At 31.2% G+C, this 13,383-nt stretch overlaps 2 long non-coding RNA genes across 3 annotated transcripts; both read right to left on the reverse strand.

The window, feature by feature from the left end:
* Positions 1-37: 37 nt before the first annotated feature.
* On the reverse strand, positions 38-5,745 carry LOC148282886 (uncharacterized). Of its 2 annotated transcripts, none has more exons than XR_015821997.1 (3): positions 5,093-5,745; positions 3,386-3,529; positions 38-1,703 (listed from the first exon to the last, which is right to left on the reverse strand). It is a non-coding gene; the product is annotated as an uncharacterized LOC148282886 (long non-coding RNA). The 2 variants fall into 2 exon arrangements; XR_015821996.1 differs by lacking the exon at positions 5,093-5,745 and adding an exon at positions 3,612-3,734.
* Positions 5,746-6,795: 1,050 nt separating this feature from the next.
* Positions 6,796-9,796, reverse strand: LOC148282887 (uncharacterized). The gene is made up of 3 exons (XR_015821993.1): positions 9,615-9,796; positions 9,342-9,488; positions 6,796-7,643 (listed from the first exon to the last, which is right to left on the reverse strand). It is a non-coding gene; the product is annotated as an uncharacterized LOC148282887 (long non-coding RNA).
* Between the last annotated feature and the right edge of the window lie 3,587 nt (positions 9,797-13,383).

Below are 13,383 nucleotides of genomic sequence, written 5' to 3' on the forward strand. Positions count from 1 at the left end.
TTATATTGTCATATGGGGTATAAATAAAAATACTCTGTACACTTCCACTTATTTATTTGACCACTTGGGTCTTTTACTGTCTAACGGGCATCTTCAGATTGGTAAGAATTGTAGTGTTGAAATCATTTATACAAAAAAAATGCACTAGAAAACCTGTGGTATTTGGTTTTTAAACATTTGAATGACGTCATCCATCACTGCATGATGGCCGGTAGATGACAGCACCGCTATTTTTGTAATTACATCCTAAGTGAAATACATTTTTATTGATTTTATTTGATGTGTATTATTATTCCTTATTATTGATTATAAAGCTTGATCTGTATACTTGTGTTTATTTTATTTAGTTCAAAGAAATTCCCATATAACAATCAATGCTCCAAGTAATAAAAAAAATACAATTTATATGCATGAACTACAATATTATATAATTCAACCATCAGTAGAATGTTGTTAATAAGAAACACATATTTTTTAAAACACCATATTTCTTCTTTTGACTGATTAAATAATATACGGAATTTTTATTTAAAAAAAAAACTTTTTCTTCGGACAAGGCTATCAATGTATAGTTAATTATTTGTTAGCTACGATTTTAAATTTTTATCAATAATATTTTGAGTATGTCCAAATTTTTGTCGACTAGTTGAAATTTCAATAAATTTTTATGATTGCATGTTTCTTGTTCATTTGATTTAATGAACATGATTTGTTTTAAGATGGACATTTAAGCCATCCCTTCTTTGATATGCCTTATTACAATAATCACAAACAAAATTTTTAACACCAGAGTGACAAAGCATGTGTTTCTTTAATCCACTAGAACCAAAGAATCTTTTTTCACACAGCTCGCAGGCAAATTTTCTTTCGTTCATGTGTACATTTCTAACGTGCGTACTTTTAGAGCTGGAAGTCATAAACATGTTTTCGCAAAAGTCGCATTTAAATTTTTTTTCTCTAATATGTGTCCAAATAATATGTGACTTAAGTTGACTATAATTCTTAAAGCTTTTGTCGCAAAACTCGCACTTCCTTTTACGTTCCCCATGTACTAATAAATGATCATTCATATAATCATGAGGGACTGATTTTCCACAGACATGGCAAATTACTCTTGTTCTTGCTTTTTTTATTTTTAGGGGTTTTTCTTGCAGTTTAATATTTTTTTTGCAAGAAGTCATATGAGTTGTAAGTCTTTCTTCCTCTGTGTACCCTTTCCAGCAACGTGGACAAATGTAAGGGGTTAGATGTTTGGTTTTATGTATCAATAGAGATTGTGAATTATCAAACCTCTCATTACAATATCCACAAGGCGCCCCTTCCATTTTCATGACGGGGTGCTCGGTACAACAGTGATCATACAATTCCATCTGCTCTAAAAATTTGCTACTACAAACAGTGCAATAATAATATATTTCGTTACTTTCCTCTTTTACAGTGCTTGAATACTCATTTTGTTCATATTGCTCCTCAATGTTTTCATCTTCAAAATCTACTTGTGAACTAAATGGTTCAATGTTGACTGGTTTACTGGGAGCATTAAGAACTTCTTCTTTTGTATCCTCTTGCATCACTTTATCTTCAATATAATTGGATAAAACCTTTTGAGAGTTTTCAACTATTGTTTTGAACGAAAATGATATTTGAAGTGTTGTTATGCAGAACATGCATATGTTTTGTGGCAAACTATCTTTGGAAGCAATCTGAAAAAAAAAACTGCATTATGGAATCTATCTGTGTTAACATAAGTTGAGTCCATCTTTTTTCCAACTAAAGAGAACAAAAGGGCACAACAAAAAAAAATTCAATAAATTAGTCAATAATGTATTCTCCTTCATTATTTACAGCTTCTTGACAACGTTCTAAAAGTTTTTCAATGCCTGTGCGATAAAAACCATCTGGCCTTTACACGGGGGATTCGTCCAACCATGTCCCCAATTCGGCGTCATTATTTATTTATTTATTTTATTTTATTTGGGATTTTCACAGCTATTACATAAACAAAATAATTAGAAAAATCTTAACAGTACTAAAGCCAATTAAAAAAATCCACTGTAAATATAATGACACATAATATATAAGAAAAGAAGTTTAGTAATTGTATTTGTGTGACGTTTGTATTCATGTGTATGTGAATGTGTGTATGCGTGAATGAATGAGGGAGAGGATACATGTGCGTGTGGGAATGAATGAGGAGAGGGTGCGTGTGTATGGGTGCCGAAGTATGAAAATAATATATTTGCTTAAAACTTGTAAATTGTATTGAAAATGGTACAATAAAGAGCTTAGTAAAAAGTTAGAAACCTTTTTGTTAAAATTCAAATGACGAAATGATATAAATTGTTAAATTATTGAAGGAAACACCGCACAAATTGATCAAAAGCGACCAGAAAATGTGGAAACCCAACGGTGCGAGGTCTGGAGAGTATGGAAGGTGCGGCAGGACTTTTCTGGATGTTTGAATGTAATTTTTTGTAAAGTTGGCAATATGAGGGTGGGGGTTATCGTGTTGCAGAATAATGCTATATTGACGATCCAGCCTTTTTTTGTGGAATTGCAGAGTTGAATTTGCATAAAGGCATGTGGCCATGCATAGCTCAATGATGCGGGAACAAACCAGCAGGAATTGTTGTATGTTGATTTTTGTTGTTTTCACTCAAAACATGTGGAACCCAAACTGGACTTTTCCCATTGATTTAAGATGGCAGTATACAGTCATGTGACTACAATTCATCTGCTCAGCCAATTCTACAGTGATTTGAAGGGGATCTTCATGGATAATATGGTTTCAGCAGTCCTCATCAAAGGCCACCGGTTGTCTGGAACGCTCCATGTCTTTCAGGTCGAAATTACTGTCTTTGAAACACAAAAACTATCGACAAGCTGTTTTTTCATTCGTAGCGTCTTCACCGTACACTCCCCAAATACCACGAGAAGCTTTGGCAGCTTTATTCCCTCGATTGACCGCTAACAGAAGGAGGTGTATGATGATGCTCACTTTCATTTACTTGACATTCCACTGTGAAGGCACATTTTTAAATGTGGAAAAAAACTAACATCATAGATTTAGAATTAGACATGCCTCTCTGAAGAAAGTTAACAAATTTCGCGCTACCTTTACATTCTAGTGCAATAACTCCATATTCCCATTCTAAATGCTAAAGAGTGAAGACATCCAGATTAGTTCAGTTCTTTATACTAAACGCAACTCCTTCCCAAAATATGGATGAATGTGTATTTCTACATAGTAGATAATGTAGTTCTTTAGGATAAACGCAGATCTTAATTTATTAAGTGCGGACATAATAAAACGTTACTCATATACCTACTTTCAGGCCCGGTTTATTGTGAAATTCATAACATTTTGTTTAACCAGATTACTAACCGTAATATTTAGACAATGCAGAAAAAAATCAGAAATAGTTTCCTTTACGCCATTAATTTCCATCAAAAAATTCATATTTCTTAGTTTTGTATTTGGATTCAGACAACATCGACATACTTTGTCCATATCCATAATATTAAAGTTCTGAAACAAATCAAATACACAATGAGGTAATAAGGACCTTAAAATATAAAAAATTAGATATATTTATTTTAATATACTGAACTCGGAGGATATTATTGTTTCAAAAATCACTGTAAACCGTTAAAATGTATATTTATCAACACACATAATTGCAAACAATCATAAAACGCCAAATACGCGTTGAATGTTTCAAAATGAATGTCCACAGATTATGGTGAATGTCATTCCACCTGTCAAATCACAACCATAAACAAGAGATAATGAAAAAGATGTTGAGAATTTTATCTTTGTATGTCAATGATTGTAGGTGTAAATATGATATAACTCTTACTTTTTTATATATCAGATAAAGAAGTGTTTTTCAACCCGTTTGTCGTGAAGTCTTGCTTGAAAAGTCTCGTGGCGGTGAACCCCCCCCCCCGCTGTATTCTAACTTGTTTGTAATTCTGTGTTCTTACCCTGATGTAATATTTTTTTTACATATCCTTTTTGGTTTACTGGACACCAAAGTTTATATCCCCTTTTGATTGAAGTATTACCAGATGTTGTTTGATGCATGATCTATCTTTGAATATAATCACTGAGTTGTTTTCAGCGTAGGTTCTCAAACTTATTTTGCCCACCACCCACTTTGAGAATGAAAAATGTTCTTAAACTCTCTAAAACTTTTGAGCCTACACTCTGTTGGGCATCTTAAAAATAGCTATTGCAATTATTATTTTTAAAAGCGCCATATCCTATTGTTGTACTGAGTTTTAACATACATTTCAAAGGAGACTTAAGCATTTAGTATGAAATGCACACCTACTTAATCAAATTTACATTTTTTAAAATTAAAATTAAAACAAATCATTTAAAAACTTATCTAATGTGAAGGATGAATCAGACGCACAAGTCTATTTATCATTAAGGTTAACACAAACTTGTTAGAACTTGATTGTGATTAACACGGCCGTGATAAATAAAATAGAAACAGTAGGAATAAGAATGAAATTTATTTTTGTGTGAAATATTAGGAAAAAAAAGTTTTTTGCCATTTTTTTAAATCAGCTACAGCCCCCTAATCTCCTTTGCGGCTTCTACTGCCCCCCTGAAGGCCTCCAGCGCCCACAAGGGGGCGTTATTGCCCACCTTGAGATAGACTGGTCTACAGCTAGTTCTTTCATACCATGATGGACATGAGAAAATTGTGCATTCAAAGTATCTATCATTGATCTTATTTTGAATACTCAAGTCAGAATTATTAGGTCGAATTGAATCATCATTATTTACATGTAGATTAGACAAATTATCAAAATTGGTTAGATGCCACTGTATCGAGAATAATAGGGACACTAAGATCTTTTGCCGTTGACCGATAAGGGAATATTAGAAAAAATATGATATCCCATAAAAAGTTTAACATCAATTTTTCATCTTTCATATTCAAAGTCATGTTGCATACATATTTGTTTGTAAAGTTATTAGTTTTATACAAAACTCAGTGGACATGCTGCATTCACAAAAATACTCCATTATTGCACCGCATCTTAAGGCAAATTGTATTGAGGCACTATATAGAACCTTTTATCCATTTTCTGTCCGGTTCGGCAGCTCTCGAGGAGTCAGTTAAAGTTTCAACTGAAGACGTTAGAGATACACGAGGTTCAGGTGCCACTTCCATGCAGCTAGATTCTGTGCCATCTAAAAGTAGAAGTTTTTTTGTTTTGAAAACCACATATTTTTAATAAAAGCAATAGACTTGATAATAAATAAAAACAGATTAATTAGTACCTACATGTATGCAATGTCAAAAATTAACAGAACTATGGATAAAATATAGTATGAAAATTCAAATTATTTTATGTAAATACGATGAACAATAACATTATCACTTCTTACCCCTCTTCATCTGAATCAGTGTCAGTAAGATAATTATTATCAATACCTTCAAATAGTACAGATAGTGTTTCACTCTGAGATAAATAATTGAACATACTGAATTTTCCCATAACATTTTTTGAAGATTTCCGTGAATTTGATTAAAGAAGGAAAAATTCAAAGAACAATTCATGATTTTACCTGCATCATTTAAAAATAAACAAAAAAGTAGCAGTCTTAAATTTGAGTCCTGTGGTACTAAAGACCGAGTTTAAAAGTTCTCTGATTTGTATCTCCCGTATGACACAAACTGCTGCCTATCATACAAATAATTGGGAAAAAAAATTAGCAAGAAATTAGAAAATCCTAGTATTTCAAATTTCTTAAGTATCAAGTAATCCACCTAATCAAAGGCTTTTGCGAAATCATAATATGAAATATCTACTTGTACCCTGTAATCCAATGCGGTGCACACATAGTTGGTGATTATCGTTAGATTAGTAATCGCAGATCTACCACATCTGAAACCATGTAGTTGGTTAGTGATCAATAGTTCAGTCATCCTTTATATTATACCGCTGTCATAATCAAAAAAGCAGCTTTTTGATACAAATCATAAAATGAGTTAAACATGAGGCAATGTTCTGCAAGAAATTTCGGATCATTCGATATTGTAGCAATGAGCAGTTAAAAAAAAAATCAGTATGAAAAGCGAAGTATTGTTTTTTAAGCGATAACACAATATCTGGAGATTCATAAGCAAAAATTCGGTTTAGATATGACACACACAGGTTTTATGCTTTAGTAACAATTAACATAGTGTGTTTTTACTAATAATTAGTAAGTTTTTTTTTAAATTTGTATGGAATTGATAAACACTAAAAAGTGTCATATCTCACTACAACTATTGCAAATAACTACCTTTTTAGCTTTTGGAACTATTTTTTTATGCATGAAACAAAATCTAGAAACAATTAATACAAAAACTAATTTTACAGTAGGTACAATTGAATAATAATAAATTTAAATACTTAATTGTGATATTGAATACAGAAAATATTATTGCAAGCATTTTAAGTAAAAATAATAAATGTGTCCAATTTTTAAGGGGTTATTGAAAATGATATTATTAAAAAAATATTGTTTTTTTTTTTTAAATATATATTTCCTTTATATGATATACAACAGTGTTAGTTGATAGCAAATCAGTTCATTAAATGTGGTGGGATTTAAGATGCACATTTAATCCATATCTTGTTTGATAGGCTTTGTCACAATGATCACAAGTAAAACTCTTTACCCCAGTATGAGAGAGCATGTGTCTCTTTAACCCTGCGGCGCAAAAAAAACGTTTTCCACACAAGCTACAAATAACATTTTTTTCCTCTTTGTGTATTTTTCTCACATGCCTAGTTCTTGTACTCGATGTCATAAAAACCATTTTACAAAATTCACATTTGTGAGTCTTTTCTCTTGTGTGATTCCAAATAATATGGGAATTTAAATTACAAGGTTGCTTAAAGTTCTTCCCGCAGTACTTGCATTTAATTTTACTTTCGCCATGAATTAGCATGTGAATTTTTATATATCCAACTGGGTACGATTTTCCACATATATGACACATTATTTTCTTCGGAACTGATACTTTTTCAGTCACTATTTCTTTTGATTTGCAAGTGTTCACGTGTTCAGTAAGTTTTGTTTCTTCCATAAATCCTTTCCAGCAGAGGGAACAGACATAAGGTGTTAAATGTTTTCTTCTGTGTACTAACAGAGATTGAAAATCATCAAACCTTTCGTTACAATAGTCGCACGGTCTGCCCATTTGTTTAATTTGTGGGTGATGAGAGCAACAGTGTTTATATAGTTTTCTTCGCTCTGAAAATCTGCAACTGCAAATTGTGCAAAAATAGTATGGATTGGGATCCTTAGATTTGTTGCTACTTTTTTCTTTTACTGGTGGAACATAAATATGTGTATTTGAAGTGAATTGCTTTTCAGGGTTCGCTTCTTGAACAGGAGAATTAATGAAATCCACTTGTGGGCAATATTGCTTGACATCTTCTGCTTCGTTTGAAGTGCAAAGAAACTCCACATTTGTACTAGTGTCATCATAAGAACAAATTTTATTTTCTAAATATTGCATTAAAATATTTTTAGAATTTTCCAGGATCCTTTTAAATGAGTGTGTCATTTGGAGTGTTGTTATACAAAAAATACAAATATTTTGTGGAAAACCATCTTCGCTAGTCATCTGAAAATATGGAATAGTCAAGTTATGTAAGTAATAAGGTTGTTAAACATTTTATATGTTCATATTGTCTATTTAAAATAAAAAAACGGGTAAGGTCAATGTTGGGAAGTCCGTCTGCGAGGCAAGTGTACGCGTACCTTTAACATACACTTTTAATAGCTATGAAGTTGTCAACTCGATTACCAAAGCGGTATTATATTTCTAGTTCAGGTCAAGCATAGATGACCAGTTTAGTGATAGGAAATTTAACTTCAATATTTTTTGTATTTTAAAGTTGAGTGCCGGGTGTTACTGAAATAAAAAAAATGGGAATAGGAACGAGTTTCTGCATAGTTTGTGATTGTTTAAGTTATTTCATTTCCCTTAAAGATACTACTTGCAATAAATCTATGTATTAGGCCTTTATTTCGTAATTATTAGCTGTGACATATTTTTACCATTAAAATATAACATTTGGATAGACCGTCTAGGACACACGAGGAAAGTCCTTTATATGCCGGTCTTACCTCAAAGCAGATATCGCCGACATTTTACGCAGCATATACCTACTATTATCAATCTGTCAAGCGCACATTGTTATGTTTTTTTATATACTTAGTTACTTGTAAGGTATACTGAAAATACACATAATTCACTGACTAAACAGATCGTGACAGATCGCAACTCGCCGCAAAGTGATAATTTAGTGGGATATTTACTCATTTATTTGTAAACTGCTTTACTACTTTTTTGATAGCCTGTTTATTCTAAAATGGAGTTTGGTAAAAAAATGCAGTCGTGTGATTCAGCCTTCATTTTATTCATTCCAAGGAACTACCAAATAATGACAGTTTTCCTCAAGAATGTCATTTAATCTAATATGGACATTATTGCAGAGTAATAAGCATGTAAATATACAGTTTATATAGATACTAATCAAGAACTGCAATCCTTCAGCGATTATGTTTGATTTTTGTATGTAAACAACGATCCTAATAAAGTTTAAATTCAGCGCCAGCAAACGCAAAATGTTCGGCAAATGGGGTACATTTGCGTCGTAAAATTTCGACACATGATTAGTTAAGCAGTAATTAAAATGGTTTACAACTCCTTTTTGTAAAAGTGTTACCTTTTAAATAACAACACTTAAAATATATACGATTTTGAACCAAAAATGTATGTGGGAAGAGTAGGTAAGAATTGTAACTACAAATATTATTACATTACAAAAAATATTTGCATTTTTAATATCTATCAAATTATTTGTAAAACTACCACTAGACGGAATTGCCTAAAATATCATGGGAATGTTTAAAAACAATAATTATTTTAACGGTCTTAGTTATACATGCAATTTAAGTACCTTTAAATGGTCATATTTTTCATCATTTGGTACCATAAAAGTTACAAAATAGATTATTTGATTGGTTTGGTTTAATTCAATATAGCTTTCAAAAATTATGTCGGATATCGAAGCATTGACCTTAGTTTTTCTTTGTTATTTATATTTTGCGTAAGTTTTATGAAATTATCACATTTACAACCTATTTTTTATGGTTTGTCAGTGACAGGGACTTCGCCATATTTTATTGCTCAAATTATCAATCATTCATATATTCCATAAACTATTAAAAGTAATATTGAAAGAAAAGGCGTTTGTAAGTGATTAAATGAATCCTATCTAAAGAATGTAATAAACTAAACTAAAGGTTAACAAACCTCAACGTTTAAGCAATTCAGAAATACTCCAGAAATCACTTCTTGTTTACCGTCAATTTCAATAGTTGAATGAATATTTTTATTTTCTCTCTTTGCATTCAGACAGCAGCGACACATCTTTTCAAAATCCATTATTATATTTACGTTCTGAAATAAAGGACGTTTAAATAATAAATCAAAAAAGTCGAACAAAAATAATATTATCATGGCATCAAATAATTACTAATTACCAAAAAAGGAGTAAAATAAATTAAATATAAAAATAGCGCTTACTATAAATGAAAAAGAGAAGTTAAACTAGATTTTTCAGATTGCAAATCAGAAAAAAACAATGCAAATTATACGCTCGTTTGCAATACAAAATGACATAAACGTCACAATCGGTCACAATCACAAACACAAACGTCAAATATCATAATAAGCAGTAAGCAAGCACCACCACAGATTAATAGTACAAGCACCACAAACTATATCTTCAAACAGACATATTTCTTTTGTCTATGGCTAGAGAAAGGCTTATGGGTTGGGTGCTACGTTTCTTTTGCGCCTATAATGATCAAGTGTTTGAAGTTATGTACAAGTATTTTTTTTCTAAATAAATAAATTTCTCGAGACATGCACCCATAGTACTTATTACTATTATTTTTTAAACAGCATATCTTCAAATAATCCATAAAAGGTAAATGAAATAAACTTTCGGAGACCATCAGACTTAAACATACTTTCTACTCCAAATTATTTCAAACAAATTATGCTCAGTTTTCTCCGTTAGTGCGATTTCATCTAAATGCAAATGAATTTAACAGTTTTAATAATTTAATCTGCGCTTGCTTTAAACCATAAATTATAACAAGTACAATATAATAAGTTATTAGTAAAAACAATGTTTAAATTAGTTACTCCTGTGCTTTTTTTTTCTATAAAAAAGAAATATTTGCGTTCTTATAATTAACCAAAATATTTATATTTTGGTGGTCATTTTCAACCAGTTGTAAATAACTCACTTTTAGAAAATGGAAATCAAGTTGGGGTAGAGTGGGATTCGAACCTCGGACCTCTGATTCGAGAGCCCGCAACACTAGCCACGCGACCACAACCCGACTCTACTTTATTATTATATTGATGAAATAACCTTTTGATATTTGTTTTTATAAATATGTGTTAGTATTTTCAATTAATTTATTCTTGGTATTATTCTTTCAAATATTAAATTACACTTTGTATACGGTAAATAAAGTACTTTTGAATTGTATTTTTTGGATCATGTTTTAAAAAACTTTACTTTTTAACTCTTGTATAACTGCTACCTATCACTGTTCATAAACTTTATTATTGTAAAAGTACTGTGGGCGTTTAATGTATAAAAAAATAAAACAGAAAAAAAACAGCTGCAGTCTTTTGTATTCAAGAGTAATGATTTTTATAAATATCCTGTATAATTAGTAATGCCATGAACACAATATTTACTTAAGGTCCAAAATTATATTTTCTAATAGTTCCAAGTTTCTAACCCACATTCAAATTCAAATTACGAGCAACTTCTAAATCTTTTTCATTTTAATTATCTGATAAAACACCGCGTTATTTTCGTTATAAAATTTCTGCATAAAATATTAAACTATAAAGTAGATACTAGCCTCCTAAATAAAATATAAATAAATGCGGAATTGAGAACACTCAGACATCGGGAAATATTTAAACGGCCTTTGTTTTCAAATAATGCTACATACCAAACACCTATGGCTCGCATGGGTCGGGAATATAATATCCTCTTCTTCTTCTTATCAGTCCGTTTCTCTCCACTGCTGGATATAGGCCTCTTCCAAATTTTTCCATGTTTTTCTGTCCTGGGCACTCTGTTTCCATCCACGGCCCACGAGTTCGACGACGTCGTCAGTCCATCTCTTTTGTGGTCTCCCTACTTTCCTTTTACTTTCCTAGGGTCTCCAGTTTATTATTTTGGGGGTCCACCTATCGACTTCTATATATATGTATAATATATACTGCCATAACAATAAAATTGTCATTTTTCATGATACTCTCTCAGCTTTTGCGAATAATCTTTTAGGAATAAATCTTATTTAATAAGTACACACGTACAACTTATTTTTTATTGCATTGTATCCTGTAATTTTTTTTAAATAAATAAATCTATTTTGTGTAATTCTATAATTAAAGGTATATATGCATGTAAAATTGTATCGACGAATGTTTTCAAATTGTATGTTTTCTAGTATGTGTCTTTGTTGAATTACCTAATAAAATAATATAAAATAATACTAGGTGTTAAAGAAATTAAATATGTTTTAAAGTTTAGTGTTTTTAAAAAAAATATTTGTGAATAGACTATTAAACTCAGCCAAAAATATTTGTATGTGTCGTATTTCCAGCGCTATGATTTTTCGAAATTTTGTGTTTTTAAAATTACTTTATACAAAGGGCGTCTCAAGTTATTTTCCCAAAGAATTCTGCTGATTCGTTAGTTGGCTTACCGTAAACCGGAAATCTATCACAACAATACTCTCTATTATACATACAATAATCACACACCCATACACATATAACACACACCGTCACATAATATAAATATACTCATCCTCACTAACATGTACAATAACACTGATACCGACATATTAAAATATATTTCTACCGACATATTGAAACCATTGTATAAATTCTATAATTTGTTTCGTTTTTATGAAAAAAAAAAAAAAAAACTCTCTGATCATTGGTTGATTCGAAAGAACTGGTGACGTCATGCAAAATAGTTGGAATTCATAATTTTTTTTACACATTTTCAAGAAACTTTGTATTACAATTTAATGCTCTAACTTTTACCGCGCGTATGATTAAATTTTTTATATCCAATTTCCCGTAGGGCTAAACTTCTTTATTAAAAAAAGTACTTTTGAAATATCCTTAAAATCAGTAGAGTTGTCAACGCTCGCTCGAGTTTAGTCAATAAAAAACATTCCGAATAATATAATATTTTTCAGTTCCTACTAACAGATGGCGCAAGTATACTACGAACCTCTGAAAGTATAGGACGATAATAAATCAATATAATATATTAATTTATTCGGCTATCGCCGACTGTAACATGCTAGGAAGTTCTGCCCTTAGGGTCTCGTGTAATCAGCCCTTCAGGCCTCGTTTTTTTACCCTATGGACCTCAGTTGATCGGCCCTTCGGGCCTCGGTTGATTAGGATCAAGGGTACCTAAAAATATCGACCCTTCGGGTCCCAGAATTTATTTTTTGCTGTTCGGAGCAGTCTGAATGTAGTAAAGAAGAATCGTTCACCCAAAATAATGCTCCCAAAACCACACAAAAATAACATATAATTAAACATCAACGCAAAAAGGTTGGTTAGTAAGCGATTGAAATGGAAACATAAAGAATCTGAAATTAAAAACAATAACAGTCAATGGGTAGCCGATTGTTACATGATAATAAATTCGGCCCTTGGGGACTCAATGAGTCGGCTCTACGAGCCTTAATGACTCTGTCCTCTTGGCCCTATTAAATCAGCTCTTTTAATGAATCTGTCCTCATTCTTTGTTTAGCTTACGAGTAGTGAATTTCTGAGATAGCAATTCGCCCCGTATAAGCAGATAAAGTTTTTACTGGAAGAAATCATACAAAAAATTGAACTTTTTACATTATTCGTGTGCAATAGATAGCCGGATAGTCCGGATAGGCCTTTGACTGAAAGAATGATAATAAAGATAATATAATGAGGAAGTTCAGTGGTTTTTCATACATTTTTTTTTGTTTGTTAATAGACTATCAAACGAAGCGAAAAAAAATACTTTAAGTTTTGAAAATTTTAAATAACCTTGCGCGACTTATATGATATATTTTTGTTTTGTATTATTTATTTACTTATGTTAATAAGTGTACGAGTATGTGTAATAAACTGTCTGTTTGTTTTTAGAAGAACTCAACATAGGACTTTACTCTCATGGAATTGGGGCTTTGTCTTAATACATGTTAATAAAAAAATATTTGTGAATAAATAAATACGGGATCCGTATAAAAAT

The sequence above is a fragment of the Micrasema longulum genome, unplaced genomic scaffold (assembly GCF_059751315.1).
Source record: "Micrasema longulum isolate JH-2025_06_02 unplaced genomic scaffold, ASM5975131v1 h1tg000280l, whole genome shotgun sequence".
In the NCBI taxonomy this organism is placed as follows: Eukaryota; Metazoa; Arthropoda; class Insecta; order Trichoptera; family Brachycentridae; genus Micrasema; species Micrasema longulum.